This window comes from Sus scrofa, chromosome 9 (genome assembly GCF_000003025.6).
Source record: "Sus scrofa isolate TJ Tabasco breed Duroc chromosome 9, Sscrofa11.1, whole genome shotgun sequence".
NCBI classification, from domain to species: domain Eukaryota; kingdom Metazoa; phylum Chordata; class Mammalia; order Artiodactyla; family Suidae; genus Sus; species Sus scrofa.
Window position 1 is genome coordinate 31,570,982 of NC_010451.4, and position 18,807 is coordinate 31,589,788.

At 38.5% G+C, this 18,807-nt stretch overlaps 1 long non-coding RNA gene across 4 annotated transcripts in view; it reads right to left on the reverse strand.

The window, feature by feature from the left end:
• The window catches only part of LOC106507825, a 58,944-nt gene continuing 40,152 nt past the window's right edge, over nucleotides 16-18,807 (reverse strand). For all 4 annotated transcript variants that reach the window (XR_002335604.1, XR_001304115.2, XR_002335602.1 and 1 more), the window contains 4 exons: nucleotides 11,945-12,006; nucleotides 9,705-9,862; nucleotides 4,538-4,608; nucleotides 16-62 (listed from right to left, as the gene is read on the reverse strand). This is a non-coding gene — a long non-coding RNA (uncharacterized LOC106507825). The remainder of the gene's footprint in view (nucleotides 63-4,537; nucleotides 4,609-9,704; nucleotides 9,863-11,944; nucleotides 12,007-18,807) is intronic.

Below are 18,807 nucleotides of genomic sequence, written 5' to 3' on the forward strand. Positions count from 1 at the left end.
CCGGTGTTTCCATGAGCTGTGGTGTAGGTTGCAGACACTGCCTGGATCCCGTGTTGCTAAGACTGTGGGGGGAAAAAAAAAAAGAACAGAAACAGATCATCGACATGGAGAACCAACTGGTACACACAAACTATTACATTTCCAATGGATAAGCAATGAGGACCTATGGTACAGCACAGGGAACTATGTCCAATCTCTTGGGTAGAGTATGACGGAAGATAGTATGACAAAAAGAACTTGTATATAGGTATGACTGAGTCACTATACTGTACATCAGAAATTGACACAACACTGTAAATCAACTATAATTTAAAAAATATATATATAATGAAAAAAATCAGAAACACTTCATTTTTTTTATAAGATAAAAAACAAAATAATTTTATGGTGGTGACCAAGCAGTGTCAACTCTCCCAACCTCTGCCATTATGAAATTCAAAGGGAGCTGGCTCATTTGAACATTCTACAGAATATTTAAAGGGTACATTATGTTGATGAGTTCATGATAATAAGACCAGATGAACAAGAAGTGGAAAACATGATGGAGGCCTTGATAAGAAGCATAAAGGAAGGAAAATAAGCTCCATGGAGGTTTAGGGGCCCACATCTATGAAATGTTCAGAGGTCCAGTGGTCTGGAGAATACTGAGACATTGCCTCAAGAATAAAGGAAAAATCATTATACTTCAGAATTCCAATCACCAGGCAGGAAGTACAATCATCTGGCAAGTCTTTGCATGTTCCAGAGACAACATATTTCACATTTGGGATTACTATCCTAAACTATTTTCCAAGTGACACAGAGGCACACAGCTTTAAGTTGGGCTCCAAGCAAGAAAGAGCCCTGGTCAGGCCCAGGATGTGATGTCCAATTCATGGCAGATCCTGTGACAGTAGAGCTGTATATAGTTGGAAAATATGGTTTGCGAAGCTTATGGAAAGTTCCAATAGAAGAATAATATACATCCTCTAGAGATCTGGAACAGGACCATGCCATTTTCAAGCAAGGAATTACACAACTTTTAAAAACTGTGGCTTGCTGCTGAACTCTACTAAAAAATGCAGTATCTAATCTTGGGAGTTCAAGAAATCATGCAGCTAGAGCTACTCATCACTAGTTTTATACAGTCAAATACACCAAGTCATAGGTGGAAGCAACAGCAATATATTATAAGAGGGAACAATATATTTAGGGAGTGCTCAGATCATGAGTAAGGCCAGAGGGTGAAAGTAAGCTGCATAGGCAGGTAGTCTAGACTTTCATGTCATTTAGCAGTATTTTATTTGTGCCTCTCCATCAGCTCACACCTATGACTGCAGGGGGAAGGTGGAATAGGTGCTTTATTACCATCTGATGGAGAAGGAAAAAAGGCTGAGTTTGTTTTAAAAATGGGTCTGCTCAGGATGTATGTGCAAGCTGAAGATGGATGGTTGCTTCATGACAGCCCCACTCAGAGCTGATGTGAAAGATAACAGTGAGAGAAATCCTCTTAGTGGGTAGAGCTTTGAGGATCTGAGGAAATACCTAGTCAACCACTTTGTTGCAATAAAAATGGCCAAGGTAAGGATGAACTCATGGGCAGTGGTGAATGGGTTGAATGGTTGGCCAGGGGTCTGGAAGAAACACTATTTTAGGATCTAGGACAAGAAGTATAGGTAAGAGCTTATGGATGGATCTAGAAGAGTGAGCCCAAAAATGTGATAATTATTGTACTGCCTGGTTATGTTCACTAAAGAGCAACCACCTTGAAAAAGATAACATCAAACAGGCAAAATGACCAGACCAATTGACATCATCCAGACTCTATCATCAGCTACCCCACTGTCATAGTTAAAGGGATGAAGACTGAATCAAACAGCATGTGATTTCCCTCTCACTAAGGCTTTATCTAGCTATGGCCACTGCTGGAAGTCCAAACTGTGAGAAACAGAGATCCTGACTCAGCACCATACCTTACAGAGAACAATCAGACACCTGGTGGTAAGTTGATTACATGGAACATTTTCCATGCTATAGAGCACTATAATTCATTTTGACTAGAAAGGATATATATTCCAGACATGACTTTGCCTATTTTGATAGCATGACCTTAGCCAGTACACTATATGCAGGCTTATAGAGTGTTAGAACCATCAACACATTTTACAGCAAAATATGGATTCAGACTAAGGGACCCACTCAAAAGCAAAGAAAGGGTAGCATCAGGCACATAACGATGGGCCTACTGGTTCTTTAACTTGTCACACTACCCAGTAGCTGTCAGTCCAACAGAGAAGAAAGACTTTTTGAAGATGCGGGATCATACTCTGAGAAGCACCATCATCTAGAAGGCAGAATTTATCTTAAATCAATGACCATTACATGGTACTGTGTTCCTAAAAAGTAGAATACATAGGTCTGGGTATCAATGGATAAAAGTAACCTTCGACTTTTAAAATTTTTAATTCTAGAGGACCTAGTTTCCCAGAAGAGAAAAGCTTACGATAGAAGACACAGTAACGGTTTTATTAGACTTTGAGTTATAGCTGTTACCCAGTTACTTCAGTTTCTTCATCCCAGAGACCAGATAGCATAGAAATTAGTCATCATATCTGCAGATGTAACTGACCCTGATCTTCAGGAAAGGTAGGGCTGCTATTACACAGTGATCGCAGGAAAGGATTATTTCAGACCCAGGTGACTGAATGAACAGTGCATCTCCTGGTACTTTCCTAATTTTGATGGTATATAGATAAACACAGAAATCAGAGCCTGGGATTAGAGTTTGGGCCACTCCACCAAGTTATTCTCCTAGACAACAGAGACGCTAGCCAAGAGGAATTCAGAATGGAAAGTTGAGAATGGAGACAATGAGTGCTCAGTGCAGTCTCAAGAGTAGTTTCAGTAGCTAAAGCTATAATTCACCTCACTAATCTTCCTCTTATAAGTTTCCCCCAAAAAGAGACCAGCCCAGGGCAAGTTTTACAAAATGTGATGAACTCACTAAATGCTACACATATAGCCAAGTAATGTAAAGAATGGACTGTGGTGGTTGCTGTAGACTGAGGCACTCATTCCCCCAGAAACCTGGAGTGTTGGTTGCTAATGTGGATAACTACAACTATCCTTAGCTAAGGGAAACTGCCTCACCCAAAATTACACTCCTTCCCAAACCTGTACTCAGTAAGTGTCAATACAAAAACACAAAGGCCCCATCCATTTGCTTTAGTTCATGGCAAATCTGAAAGGCCCTAGCTCCAAAGTGCCCTGTAGGATTGTCTGAGGTGTTGGTAACAATACCCAGTTCTGCTTCCCTTGCCCCCTTACAAGTGCTGTACCTGAGAGCAACCTTCCAGTAAACTTTTGAACACAAAATTCTGCTTCAGAGTCTTTTTGCTGAGAAATCTGACACAAGACATTCCTGCAACTGAAAATTTCTGGCCAAACTCACAAAAGTGGGGTCAAGAAATCTATAATTGTAATAAACACCAAAGGACATTCTGGGACAGTAGGACCAAGGACCATACTTTCAGAAACACTGAATTCAGCAAGCCTTGGACATGGATTAGCTTTAATTTAGTATTGCAAAGTAAAGAATCTGGAATTCCATCACCAGAATCCATGAAGCTTCCTCCACAGGCTTGCAGTGAACCTCCAGGAGGAAGGTGTAGTGAAGTCCTAACTGCAGTGCTGAATTTTAGCCCATCACTTTCCCAGAAGAATGAGGTCTACTTGAGCATCAGACTAATCCCATATTTCCTCTGTCTTCTATAACCATGTACTTCTAGTCCAAGCCACTGTCTCAAAATGGAAGGATTCTAGCTCCAGCATCAAAATTTGCACATTATAATTTATTATTGGTCTTCCTTATATCAGTTAACAAGTTATTGCCATCAGAGCTTTAGGTAAGCCAATCCAAGTTAAATAAACAGAGTGATGATTATATAGTCCCACATTTCACCTTTCTAATTCACTTTTACCAAAACATCTCAGTTTCATTCTGAATAGTAATTACTTCAATTTACCTTTCCCATTATTATAGCTAAAGTGCTGAAAAATCTGGGTCTACTGATCTTAACTTGGGTATATTAATACAACTATATTTTCTTAGGATTCATTCTCAGAGTAACAGTTTTCTCCATCTCTCCTCCTTCGGACTCTCATCCTATATCTTTTGTCAAAATTGAAATGATCTCCATTCATTCTCATAACACCTTAGTGACTCAAATTAGTCATACAGTCCTGAGCAAAGAGGTGGAGAAAATGATGTTCATCTTTAATTTCTGGATCCAAGGTTTTTGCAGGGCTATATCCCCCTAATATTTTATCCATCATACCAGATTTGGTTCTTTAAAAAAGAGTAATTATGGGTGGATTATTAATGATTTCTTTAATACTCTCTTCAATCCAATAAGAGTGAGATGAGAGGAAGAGAAAGGTTATACAGACAAGAACTCTTGTTCATGTCATCTTTCAAAGAGAAATTCACCCTGGACTGGCAACATCCATTTCTCATAATTTTATTTATTTTTATTCACTATTCCAATCTCTTACTTACTGTAGGCAATAACCAGGGTAATATATCTCAAATTGATCTCTTCTGCTTTTGCTTTTCTCTGGTCGTAGCCTCTGTAGGAACAGAGTAATGATTAAAAATGCAGACTTTGCAAACAGACAAATCAAATTCAAATCCCAATTGTGCCATCTTAGACAAGTCAATTAGCTTTCTTTTCCTATTTAAAATGGAAATACTAATACTAATGGTAAAATGGAAACACTAATACCCATTTCATGGGGTCATGATGAGAACTAAATGAAATAATGTATATAAGGCATACAGTACTGGTGCTTATTATATGGGTGTTTTAATATAGTAGCTGTTATTATTGATAACCTTACAGCATTGTCATCAAAAGAACTTTTTTTTGGTCAAAATTTCATTAAGCACTAAATGAGAATCACCTGTAAAGAAAGTGGAACAGGATCCCAGGAGTTTTTTTTAAATAATATCAAGAAGCATTGGCTATAGTCTATATAGAAGGGTTTAGCTTGACAGAAAATGTCCCAGATCCAGCTCCTGTCGATTTCTTAAAGATCTATTCTGGCAGTACTGTTCTGCCAGAATTTTACTCTCCTGTAAGAATTTTTAAAAGTAGTGTCATCAAAAATAAGCCCTCATCTTTTCATACCTTTTAGTTTTTAGTTTCATTGGAAAGAGTAAAATACTGTAATCATTCTATGTATTTAAGATAAAATGGATTGCATGAGAAACCGTCTGAATTAGAGTGTCCACACACTAGCATGCTTTTTCATAAGGCTTTATCAGTTTTTCCAATTAGTTTTGAAAATTAACACAAATTCAACCAAGAAAATCTAAGGACTGATTTATCTAGACATCAAGAACACATTTGATTCAGTACCACCCCAAAGAGAATCTGCAAGGCCAGCAACTCTATTTGGCCATAAACCACTTCAGTGAATAACACACTCTAATGAAGGATGAAGATGAATGTCTTGGTTAGTGGTAATGCTGCAGTGTGGAGAGAGAGAATAAGTACCCCTACAAATGACTATTAGGTTTACTTTTTTTCCCACTTTAAGGCACTGAAATAAATGAATATTTAATGAAAGAAAAAAAATGGGACTCTATAAAACCAAACTGGGAGGCTAGCAGAGCTTTATTGAGAAAAAGTACTGGGTTCTAAAATCAAATCCAAGCCAAAGAAATTCACACACTGGAGTACAGGGTCCCTGCCATTTTGACATCTTAACAGCTCTTATTAACACAAAGACAAAGCTGTATAGGCACTTATCAAATCATGGACACTCGAGGTAAAAGAATTATCTGATCTGGTATTTCTGAACTTTAGTCTTTATACAGGAACATTTGTCATATCTGCATAGAATATATATTCTGATTTACTTACTATTCTTCTTTAAATTGACTCTAATTTTTGTTACAAAACATTTATTTCAAGAAAAATCTTACATTGTTGTTTTAAATATTTTATAATTTCTAATACTATTATGTTAAAGTATTAGTAATTTTACCCTGATACACATTAAAAGACACTTAACATTCAAAATTCACTCATTCATAGAGTTCGCATTGTGGCTCAGCGGTAACAAACCCAAATAGTACCCATGAGGATGCAGATTTGATCCCCGGCCCTGCTTAGTGGGTTAAGGATCTGTGTTGCCATGAGCTGCGGTGTAGGTCACAGACTCAACTCCCATCCGGCATTTCTGTTGCTGTGGTGTAGGCTGGCAGCTGCAGCTCCAATTCAACCTCTAGCCTGGGAACTTCCACATGTCATGGGTGTGGCCATAAAAAGATTAAAAAAGATTTATTTGTTCACAGTCCACTTAAAACTATATACTACAGGTGGTACTTGTAATAGACCTTGGACAATATTGATCTAGTTCAACTTTCAAATACATGAATATACATGAATACTACTTTGAACACAAATGCTATGTACTTCCCCAGGTTCCCTCAAAGCTAATTGTCTCCTGGACCCTCAGCTGCTCTATCTCAGCCATCAATGCTTGTGCCCACAAGGTGTCCCCCCCACCAAAAAAAAATCCACCTGCCCTAGGAATCCTAACTCCTTCCCATCTTTGGCCACCTTAAAGCATCATGGCTGACAAACTCCATGCATGGAGTTTCTGGCTCTTCCCATCACTTCTAGACTAGACAAAATACTCCACACAGGGTATGGGAATGTGTCACAGAGTAGCTTTTGAAGATGTTATGATAAAACTCAGAAGAGCAAAGGCATTAATCCACAAAGCAAACATAAGCCTATAATTTCTCTATTTTTTGCTTCCACAAACTAATCTAGGCACAAATTCTCTCTAAAGCCCATTCTGAAAATTCCCCTTATGCAAAAAAATATTCACCTTCTAAGTGCCCTATTGTCTCACAACTGTCTGTTGTGAAAAAGTAGCTGATTTCTCATTGTTGCATAGACTTCCTTCCTCACTTGCCTTTTGGCTTATTTTCTCTCTGCCTCAGGTTTGGCCATTGCCCAAATAAATCATTAGCACTTTAAATCTTGCCTCAGGACTTTTTTTCCAGAAAATCCAGATTAAGAAAAATGCCCTCTATAACCCTCTCAGACAAGTCATTCAGCCTCTGCTTGATGATCGCAAATGACATACAACTTATTGACATACAAGTAGTCTTTTCCAATTTCATGTAGCTCTCATTAGCAGAATATTCTTACAGTGAACTATAATCCATTACAATTTCATGGAGCCTTATTCTGAGTGCAGTGCAGGTGGGCACTGGCAAGGAGAATGAGAAGGACTTGCTGTGGTACTGACCCTCGCAAATCATGCTAGGAAGACACAATGAGTTCATATGAAATCACTACAAAATAAGAATTGATCAGTACCAGTTGGTGGCAGCTTGTCCTAAAGTGCTTTAGAAAGATGAGAAAAATAAAGACAGTGTAGAGATGTTTTAATAAAATTAATTTGATTCATTTGTAGAACTATTCTTTATTCTGAGATTATGTCCTTCCTACCTTTTGGTATTTAAAATGCCTTTTCTTCCATTCAATGAAAATAGATAAAAATATTTTTAAATGTTCCTTCTTGACTACATAAAAGAATGACAAACTCACAATGGTCTCCACACTTGTTTTTAAATTTAAAGATCTCATTCATTGAAAAAACAACTAAACAACTATATTAATAAAATTAAATATAAAACAGATTAAAGTTAAAATATCAGATAAACTCTACAGGTTATTTTACCTCACTATTAATTTTCATGACTATGATATTAGGCTATGGGTTCCAATCCATGTTCTAGAAATTCTTAGTCGATAACTTCTTATCTAGATCCTTAACCATGGTGAGAAATGTTTGATCATAAATTACAGTATTATGATTAAACTTTATCACTCCATTGTTGCTTATGCTGGCATCTCAGTTTTCTTTTCACATTCATTTAACACTTGCTACCATGTGAGGCAACTGTCATATCAGATTATCAATAGTAAATTCACTATCAATCTGGTGATCATTTTCATTACTCACAAAAACTGCTAGTGAATTCCTCAAATAAATGATTGATATGCTGCATCTTGTTTTGACATGCCACACTAATGATGGAGGAAAAGAGTGAAGAAAAAAGTTTTAATGATACATCTAGAAGATGGAAATGTGGCCTCAGGGCAATGGGAAATAATTATTGACTGGCAAAATCTCCTTTGATTTAGACTCAGGGCACACAAGCAGGCCAGCACTTCCTCCAAAACAGATCTCTTCTGGTGCCAGACACCAAGATAATCATTGAGGCTGATGATCTTAGTGACCTTAGTGCAGCAACTGTAGGAAGGCCGACCCCAAACAGTGAATGCCTAAAAGGATCACCCAACTGCACCCACTTGGTAATAACTGAAGTTATAATAAATAGCAAGAGTGTTTACTTAGTACTTACTACATTCCAGGCCCTATGGCAAGTGCTTTACTCGCATCATACCATTTAATTGTGTACTACCTCCCTCACGAAATCCTAGGGTACAGTTCTTGGGGGAAAGATCTGGCCTACCTTGTTCAACACATTTCCTGACACACTCCTACCACAGCACCTGACACACAGGAAGTGCTCAAGAAATACTCATTCACAGAATGAATGAATGAATGAATGTGCATCTCCTCCTTCTTTGAACTTGATATTTGGGGTCTTCAGATGGAACTCCAGAATTCTGAAGAGAAATCTATAAAGGTGTTGAAGTTTCTGAAAACACAAATAGGTTATGAACCACGTTTTTTTTTTTAAAGTCTGTAGAGTTATATGAGGGTTTTTTCTTTTTTATCAACTATAAGATCTGAATCAATAGTGAATTTACACTTCAAACTAACTGAAAAATGTTTTATTGTTGTTTATCTTATGTACCTATACGGGTCCAAGGAGAATTCTTAAACAAAGATAATCAAATATTTAATGAGAAACCAGGGTCATGCAACAACTATAGACAGAAGAGCGGCATTTAAGAATGAAAAGCTTTTCTAAAGTTGACTGAAGAAATACTTCTTATACCCCCAGGACTTGCAAATAAGAGATTCAATTTATATGGACGTCACCCAGCCTGGCTGTCTCCCAGACTTTCTCTATAAAGAGTATAACCAAGCACAAGTTTATGGAAGTTCCAGAGCGGGGAAAGTGCCTTCCATTGTATCTTCCACAAAAATACAATCTTCATAAGTGATTTTGATGATAAAGAACTTACATTTGAAAGAAAACTGTAGAGAAAGAAATGACAGAACAAGTGTTCTCTTTTAAAGGGTTTGTGCAAAACTGGGGCTGTCATTTGCAGCAAAGTCAGACTATGAGAAGGTAGTGATGACAGCAAAGAACATGTAATAGGATCCCCAAAGTACTGCATGTACCCCCACATTTTCAGCAATCCCAGGAACCTCTAGTCACTGCTGATAATGGGAGTGCCACCTCACCCCCCCCCCACCCCGCGCCCTCTTGGGGACAAATGGCCCCACCCAGAGCAGAGAGCAACTTTAAGAAGGAAGACAGATGGACAATAAGAATTTCTTTTTATCATAAAGTATTCACTTATAAAGAAAAAGTTCCCAACAGAGCCTGATACATACACAAAAATTGCTTTTATTTCAAAAAAAAACTTCTGGAGATGATAAAATACAAAGCATTTTATAGTTCTGGCGAATTATTTATAGAAAAAGACCGAAAAACTTACCAGATGATAAAAACTTTTTGATAATACTTTCGGTTCTTGCTAAAGGATATGTTTAATCCTCTTAACTTCCTTCTCATCTTTCTTGTATTTTACCTAATAATGCCTCCTCTTTTTCTCCATTTCCTCATGTTTCTTGCCGCTCTCTTTTTCAGAGAAATCTAAAAAAGAATGTGAGGAGTATAGTTTTTTCAAACCCCCAAAATAAGTGTAATAAATATAGTTTCTTCAAGCCCCCAAAATAAGTGTAATAAATATAAAGCGTAATAAATATAAAACTTAGACGGGAAAGAAATAAAGCTGCCTCTTATTTTCTATAAAGCAATCCAATGTACTTGGAGCTTCTATTCCTGTTTCACAGGGTGAGTAGTAAACAAACTTATTCATTTTGGAGTTTTCATTCAAGACAATCTCAGGGTTCCTAAGAGCTAAAGCATTATCAAATAATGGGGTGTTGGATACTCGCTAATGATTGGGATGCCAGTTTCACCATTTCTGCTAGAACATTTCCTGTTCCTATCCACATGATCTTCTCAGAGCCTGTAGGATCTCTGCTGCTTCTGGACCACACCTGAAGCACAGACATCTCGTCTCAAAACTGCTTTTAATTCCATATGCCAGAATGCACATCCAGTAACCACTTCTCTCTCTGGTCCTGCCACCTCCATGAGAAGCTGATCCTCCACCCCCATCAAGCCATCAGATGACTGAAGTCCTGGCTGACATCCTGATGGCCACCTCATGAAGAGTCCAGAGCTAGAACCACCCAGGAACATTTTTCCTGTCTCTTCCTTCTGGTGACAGGGGAAACCCTTTGTAATCCAGGGAAATCCTTTATACATAAATTTTTTAATCACAAGCTGTTATTCCCATGCATCCTACTTTATCAAGTCTGCAAATTTCCCCTAACTCTCCCAAAACTTCAGCTTCTGAAAAACAATGACCAAAAATATGTTGGCTACTTCCTACCTCCCTGAGGCAACTAGGGCATAACAAAACTTGCTTGATGGGAAACAAGGGAAAAGAAGAAAGAGACACAGGGAGAAAAATGTCTCACATATTGACCCAATCTGACTTTGGTCAAATTTCCAGTTAATACAGGTACATACAAGTTCTGTTGATACTTACTGTTTCTCATCTCTTCCCTCCTTTTCGTTCCACTGTCGCTTTTCATTCCATTGTATGGGCCCAGGACCATATTACTTTTCATTTGAAATACTATAAAAATTACCTATTAGACTGCCTCCCTGGTCTAACTTCCTGTTACCTGCACAGGTTTGGTAACACAAAAATCAAATTTTACCATATCACTAAGGTTTTTGGAAATGGTTCAGTCTTGGGTTGCCTTTGAGGATTAATCCAAACTCCTAAGCATGACACGTGAGATTTCCTACTCTGGTCCTTGCCTTCTCCAGCTGGATCTCTTGCTGCTCCTCAGCACATGCTGAACCTCAAAGCTGTAGCCAGGCCAGAATATGCTGGTCTCTTCTGAGGCTTCCTGCCTTTGTCCTTGCTGCTCTCTTTTCCTGCATTCCATTCCCTCCAGTCTTCCCATGTCACACAAACTTTCCTTTCAGACTGTCCTCTGGGATCACTCTCCCAGGGGGTTCTTTCTGGACCTCCCTGTCTGTGATTAGGAGTCCTATAGTGCTCCATGCAAACCCCACTGTTATAATTGTTGGTTTGCTAATCTCTCTTCTCCAATAGTCTGTGAGCTCCTTGAGTTCAGGAACTCTTTCATCTCTGTAGCCCCAGGACTGAGCACAGTGATGTACAGATAGTTAATGCTCAGAGAACAAATCTTGAATTACTGTGTAATCATATAATTTATGCTATTTAAGATAAGGCTTGTTTCAACATTAAATATCTAGCACATTAGAGGATTTTTTGCCAAGGAGTCCCCGTTGTGGCTCAGAGGAAGTGAATCTGACTAGCATCCATGAGGACACAGGTTCGATTCCTGGCCTCTCTCAGTGGCTCAAGGGTCCAGCATGGCCGTGAGCTGTGATGTAGGTCATAGACATGGCTCGGATCTGGCGTTGCTGTGGCCATGGGGTAGGCCAGCAACTACAGCTCCGATTGGACCCCTAGCCTGGGAACCTCCATATGCCGCTGATGTGGCCCTAAAAAAAAAAAAAAAAATTGTCAAGTAAGTTAAAATAATGATAACAAGTTTTGCTGTCCAATTCTAACTGGGTTAATGTTTGATTTTTTTTCTTTCTTTCTAAGAACAATGTTCTCACATTAGCCAAAATACCAGGAATTCTTCATTCATCTTTATATCAGCTTCTATTTTTTGGTATTCCTAGAAAAACAAAACAGAGTAAATGCAACACATAGGCATAACTTGTATGTTACACTATACATACATACGTACATACACTATACATGTTAGTAGATTCTTACCCCTTTGGTTGCTAGCTGGTTGAAAGTTAGAGAAAAGATGTTTAAAGTTATAACAGAAGAAAGTCAATGGACTGAAGACATTCTCATAACAGACTATTCTTGATTGCACAAGACTTTGTTAATGGTCACAATGTAACACTTTTAAAAAATTCTTTTTATTGTAGTTGATTTATAATGTTCTGCCAATTTCTGCTGTACAGACAAGTGACCCAGTCATACAATACAACGCTTTTCAAAGGGCATTGCATTTTGGTGCATATTTTACTAGATGCAATACCATGTGATTACAGAATTATAGACTGCTATTTGGCTACTTATCTCAGGTAACATATATGTAAGCCAAACAAAGACATTCAAATAAAGGTCTTAAAACATTATCTTAATGAATATTTAATTTTGTCAAAATTAATTTGACCTACTTTTTCACTTTTTTATCCTTTTGTTCATTTAAGCCCTGATATTCATTATCTTTGGATTAGCTGTCAGATATTCCTAATTAAAGTTATCCCTAAGTATAATGCAGGTAAAATCCTCAACTCGTGGTATAATGAAAGGAGTATGGTTTGTATTCTAGACATCTCAGTTCCCCTTAACGTGTACATGGCTAATATTCAGCTTTATATATTGGGGGTCAGAAAGCATCTGCCATTAGACAGAATCTGACACCTGTATATAATTATCTAGGGTGATTAATGAAGAAGGAGATCAAAGTTTCATGAAATTTTAATTTTATGCTTTGGGCTTGATATGGAAAGAATTTGTACTGGGTAATAAAGGAATATAGGTTCATTCTAATAAGCATGACAAATGATTTTTTTTAAATGAGTCTGACTCATTAGCTAGACATCTACAACCCTAAGTGCCCTGGCAGAATTTGGGGATAATCTTAATGCCTAATTACCAGTTGTGGGACAATATTTCAACAAATTGGTTCTTTTATGAAAGTAAAACAAACAGAGAAGTATTCATGCTGAGATACAATAAAAAACAAAATGCTTATAAAGAAAAGTACCTTAACTTCAAAAGTGATATCATATTAATGGTAATTTTCCACAAGGCTGTATTTTTACCATCTCTTGTGGGCCTCTGCAGATATTTTGAGAAGAATGACATTTTGGCAGATTAACAAACCAGGAAAAGAATGTGTGCTCCAGCCCTGACATGCGTGCTATTGAAATAAAAACACAGACAACACCAGATGCTGTATTTAGCCAAAACATGCGTTTCTGAGATGCTGCTGGTTCAACTTGATCTCAGTGTCCATATTATAAAGAGCTGGACTCATGCCTCCAGAGAATAGCATGAAAGTTCAATATCTTAAATTAAGATGAAGTACATATTATCTTTTAAATAAGATCCAAAACATAACACAGTGTAAAGAAGAAAATTTTAAAACAAATACAACTGGTAGTTCTGAATACTAGAACAGGGAATAAGGAGTAAATAGAAAACAACTTCTGCATTTTTTTTGAGAGTGACCATTTGGCAATTTTTTAAAATAAGTTCCTAATTTTTTTTTAAAGAAAATCATCTTAGGAGTTCCCTTTATGGCTCAGCAGTAACAAACCTGACTAGTATCCATGAGGACACAGGTTTGATCCCTGGCCTTGCTCAGTGGGTTAAGTATCCGGCATTGCTGTGAGCTGTGGTTCAGGTCACAGATGTGGCTCGAATCCCATGTTGCTGTGGCTGTGGTGTAGGCCAGCAGCTGCAGCTCCAATCCAAACCCTAGCCTAAGAATTTCCACATGCTGCAGGTGCAGCTCTAAAAAGACAAAAGCAAGAAAGCAAGAAAGAAATGAAAAGAAAAGAAGAGAAGAGAAAAGAAAAGAAAAGAAAAGAAAAGAAAAAATCATCTTTAAAAGAATTTTGGAGCAAGATCACAATGGAACCAGGGATTCAGTGATCAAAAAAATTCTCAAAAAAAAAAAGGAGTTTCCATTGTGGTGCAGCAGAAATGAATCCAGCTAGTATACATGAAGATACAGGTTTGATCCCTGGCCTCAATCAGGGTAAGGATGCTGTGTTGCTATGAGCTGTGGTGTAGTTCACAGACGCGGCTCAGATCTGGCGTTGCTGTGGCTGTGGAATGGGCCGGCAGCTGTAGCTCTTATTTGGCCTGAGAACTTCCATATGCCATGGGTTCTGCCCTAAAAAAGAAAAAAAAAGAAAAAAAAAGAAAGAATTCTCAACATGTTCCAAATCACTTTTAAGGAAAATCATTGCTTTTTAGTTTCATTTTGTAGCAGACATACCTTGGGCACTTATACTGTTGCTAGGTGTTGAAGGTATACAGTATGAACACAGGGCCTTATCTTCAAGAAATTCAAAAGAAATGGAAGTACAATCAGTACAATGGGGCAGTCATGTATAAGTGCATGGAAAGGAACTTAGTGGAAAGGAAACATCTAAATCCTGTGAATCCAGGGGCACAAGGAATTAGCAGTTAATGTTGGGCTTGGCAGAGAAAAGATGTTGGAGAGGCTTTAGGAAGAATATGCATTCATTCTTTCATCATGTACTCAATATCAATGTATTAGGCACTGACTATATACAGTTGAGTAAAATATAATCCCTGCTCTTCAAGACCACACAGCTTCACTTCCAATGCCAATGAATTATTTTTTCCTGAGCTCAGAGAGTATCAAGAAGAGACAAACAGGAGTACCAACTTCGTGAGGTTTATTATCTGGAAGGATATATTGATAAGCAAACAATCATTATACCATGAGATAACAATAATGGCTAACTAAACTCAGTGTTTAAATGGATTAACTCATTTAATCCTCATACTGGCCTCCTGAGATCAGTATCTAAGCTTCATTTTAGAGAGGGAAGAATAAGTACAGAGAGGGTATGTAACATACTCAACATCAAACATGAGGAAATGGCAGAACCAAAATTTGAAGCCAGGTGCCCTGGCAGTAAGACCAGTGCTCTAAAGTGTCACATCCCCTCTCCAAGTTCTGTGATGGGAAAAGTGCAGAGAGATGAGACCAAATCTAGGGGTAGGAGTGTCAAAGGCTACCTGGAAAAAGCCACATCCATGGTGAAATCTCTAAATGACAATGATAAATGCTTTCAGAGAGATGAGCACAGGAAGCTCATGTACTATCCTTGCTGTATTTGAGAAAAGACTGTGAAGGATGAGTAGAAGTTGGACAGGCAGAAAAGAGAACAGCATTCAAAGCTGAGGGAACACCACAGACAAAGGCAGAGAAGCTGGCTTGACTATTTGTCCCTTTTCGTAAATCTCTTACACTTGCTATCCAATTGGAAAATAACTGAAATCGATTGCCTGATGTGAAAAATCCTGGGAGGGCAGCTCTTTCCAAAGGACATTGAAGGATATGCAAATGAAGTGTTTGACTTTTAAACACTTTAATTTGCTCGTCAGAATTCCAATATTACTTAGAGTCCAAGGAACATATATTGTAATATATTTCCCCTGCTGAAGGATCTAACCACAAAAAGCATCCTCAAAAAATATTGTCAGCTGTAGGAAAAAAATGATAGCTGATATTTATTAAGCATTCACTCTATGTCTGGATTGATACTGTACACTTTACATGAGTTACTTCATCATATAAGCATATAAGTGTGTGGATTAAGTGAGATATGTATCATAATTTTTCCACTTTCTATGAATGAGGAAACCAAAACTTCGAAAGATTAATTTGCCTGAAGTCCCAGAGATGAAAAAGCAGGAATGGAGACAAGGTCATACTCTAACTCATGCTCTTAACTACTGTTATGTGTATTAGAGTTCCAACCAAAAGGATTTTTGCCAAACCTTTAAGTTGTCATTGATGAGAAGAAACTGCCATATTTATTCTTTTTCTATTAATAGTGTTGGGCAGAGAAAAGAGAAGGAGGGAGTCTTGATCTGAGTCCCAGCTCTATAGCTTTCTGCTCTGTGACCTTGGGCAATAACTTTACCTCTCTGAGCCCCAGTATCTCATCTTTAGGTTGAAAGGATGTGACCACAGGGTTATCTAAGACCCTTCTGACTTTAGATCTATGATTTGGTTAAAAAAAAAAAAAAGGATAGTAATCACTAACTCTTCACAGATTTTAAAAAAGAAAATTTGAAAAACAGGATGACCTGAAAACTAATACAGAATTCAGATTTAGTAAGATTTTTGGCAAACATCAGCTAAAATCATCTGTGGGGTTGACATGACATCTTCAACATGCTGAATTATTCGCTACACCTGAGAGGCTGAACATCTACCATATTTTTCACTCATAACTCTGAGGGCTAGTGACACAGCTCATTTCCTCATTTCAAAAAGATTGATTTCATCCCTGAGAAAAGGTGCACACGAGCTGGAAAAAACGGATGTTTATGGGAACTGGGAGCATCCGTTCTCATTCTATTAAAGCATCAGCTTATGTTCCACTTAGGCGTGGCTTACTAAATTCAGGGTTGCTCAGTCTTTAGTCTAGGAAACCATGTGTTTATGAAAAGGAACAAGCTGTCTCTTTTAATCCAAGAGCCAAATGTTAAGATTCTTCAAGTGTCAGTTTGAATTGCAGTGTTGATGATCTTAAACCATACGGATTGTGTCTGCTCAGGGCTATGCCTCCAAGGGCTCTCAGCACACTCGAGTCAACCATCATAGGAAAAGCCCGATAACCAGAAAAATGATCCCCAGGAGGGTGGCTTCTTGTGGTCACTCCGGGGCCACTTCCCACTGATCTCCTGAAACCTGCTTTCTCATTGGGCTTCTCTATTCCATTTGCTTGGAGGGCTCACCCACCCCAAATCCTCTCTCAGTGGGGGATTCCAGTAGACTGAAAATCTGATCAAGCCCTTCCCAAGATACACCTTTTTATTAATAGCTGCCTTGACACTGTGAACAGAAAGCTAGAGCTGTTACCTGACCAACTAGTGCCCCACGAAGGCCTTCAATCAAGAAGTAGGAGAGCAGATCCAAAGTAGATTACAATTAAAAAAAAAAGAAAGAAAGAAAGAAAGAAATTGGGAGAATTTCTGCCAAGATATATGGAATAAAATATAACATTCTTATGCTTATTGAGTCGCTTTTTCAAACAAGATCTTTTTTGATTTTCAGAATTAGGCAGACAGAACAAGTGCTTTTAGCCCAATTTTAAATCAAGAAAGCTGACACTCAAAGAGGTGACATAGGTTTTAAAAATCATTTAACAGATATTCCTTGCCATTGACATTCCCCATTCTCAGGGGGCATACATGCCAAGTCTAGCTTCCCAGCTGCTGCCCTATACTTAGAAATTAAAAAAAAAAAGATCAATGGTGAATAATAAATCACACCTCCACTAGCCCAAATGTTGACTTTGTGCAAATTAACATAAACTCTGTTCCTCAAGATACTTTCTGATATTTGCTATAATATTGTCATAATTATTCTCCAAATATGATGACCACCATGTAAAGGGAGACCCTAGAGCAGTGCAAAGTACAGCCCACAGAACCAGAATGTGGTGGCCATTCACAAGACCTTTTGTGGTGGCAGTTCTACACCCACTTCAGGAGTCCAAGGTGGCTGCAGCAGTTTGCACCCACCCCAGGAGCCTGTGCAAGAGGCTCCCCACTGCCCAAGAGCCCGCATATCAGCAGAGAAAGATGTTTCTATGGAGGTCCTGCCCCTCCTCCTCTTGCCCTCCCCAACAATGGCACTTTGCTTCTCCTGTGTGCCCAGGCCTCCTCCCGCACTTGCTCAGCTGTGGGACACCGCTTCCCAGTCTACGGCACACTACTCTCTGGCTCCCTCAGGCTGGTTCCACAGAGCCAATCCTAGTCCTCTTCCTGGAACTGACCTTGGAAGCCCGAGTCTCGGTGCCCAGCCCCTACCCAAGTGTCTCAGGGTTTGGTGTCTGGGGCAGTGGCACCAATCCTCTGTGTAGCTCTCCCTCTGCTTTGCCCTCCTCGGTGCAGATGCTACGCTTTCCTCTGAGGTTTTGAGGTTCCCCCTCTGGCCCTTCCTGGATGATCTTCCCATCAGTTAAGTTGTCTTTCAGGGTGTGGATTCCTTTCCTCTTTTGCTGCTCCCTCTCAGGAGTGTTGGTCCCATCCCATTCCTTTTTTTCTCTTCTCTTCCTCCTACCCCCTTTTCTTATTGTTCTATCCAGTTATGTGGAAGGTTTTCTTGCCCTTTTTGGAGGTTTGCTGTCTTCTGTCAATGTTCAGTAGATGTCCTATGTGAATCCTTCTATATGCAGATTTTTTTTATAAGTTTGTGGGAGAAGGTGAGAACCATGTCTTATTCCTCCACATCTTAATACCTTTCTCTGAGCTAACAATTTCACACCTAGGCATTTACTTAAAGAAAAAAACAACAATAATCAGAAAAGATACATGCACCCCTATCTTCACTGCAGCATTATTTACAATAGCCAAAATGCAGAAGGAACTTAGGTGCCTCTCAATAGATAAATAGATAAAGAAATGTATTATACAATACATATATAATGGAATACTACTCAGCCATAAAAAGAATAGAATGTTGCCATTTGTGACATATAACTAGGCTCATTATGGTGATCAGTCTGAAATGTATAGAAATATTGAATCACTATATTATGTACCAGGAACTAACAGGGTATTATAGGTCAATTATACTTTGAAAACAAACAAACAAACAAACTCAGAGAAAAGAGATCAGATTTGTGGTTACCAGAGGTTAGGAGGTAGGGGAAGGGAGAATTGGATGAAGGCA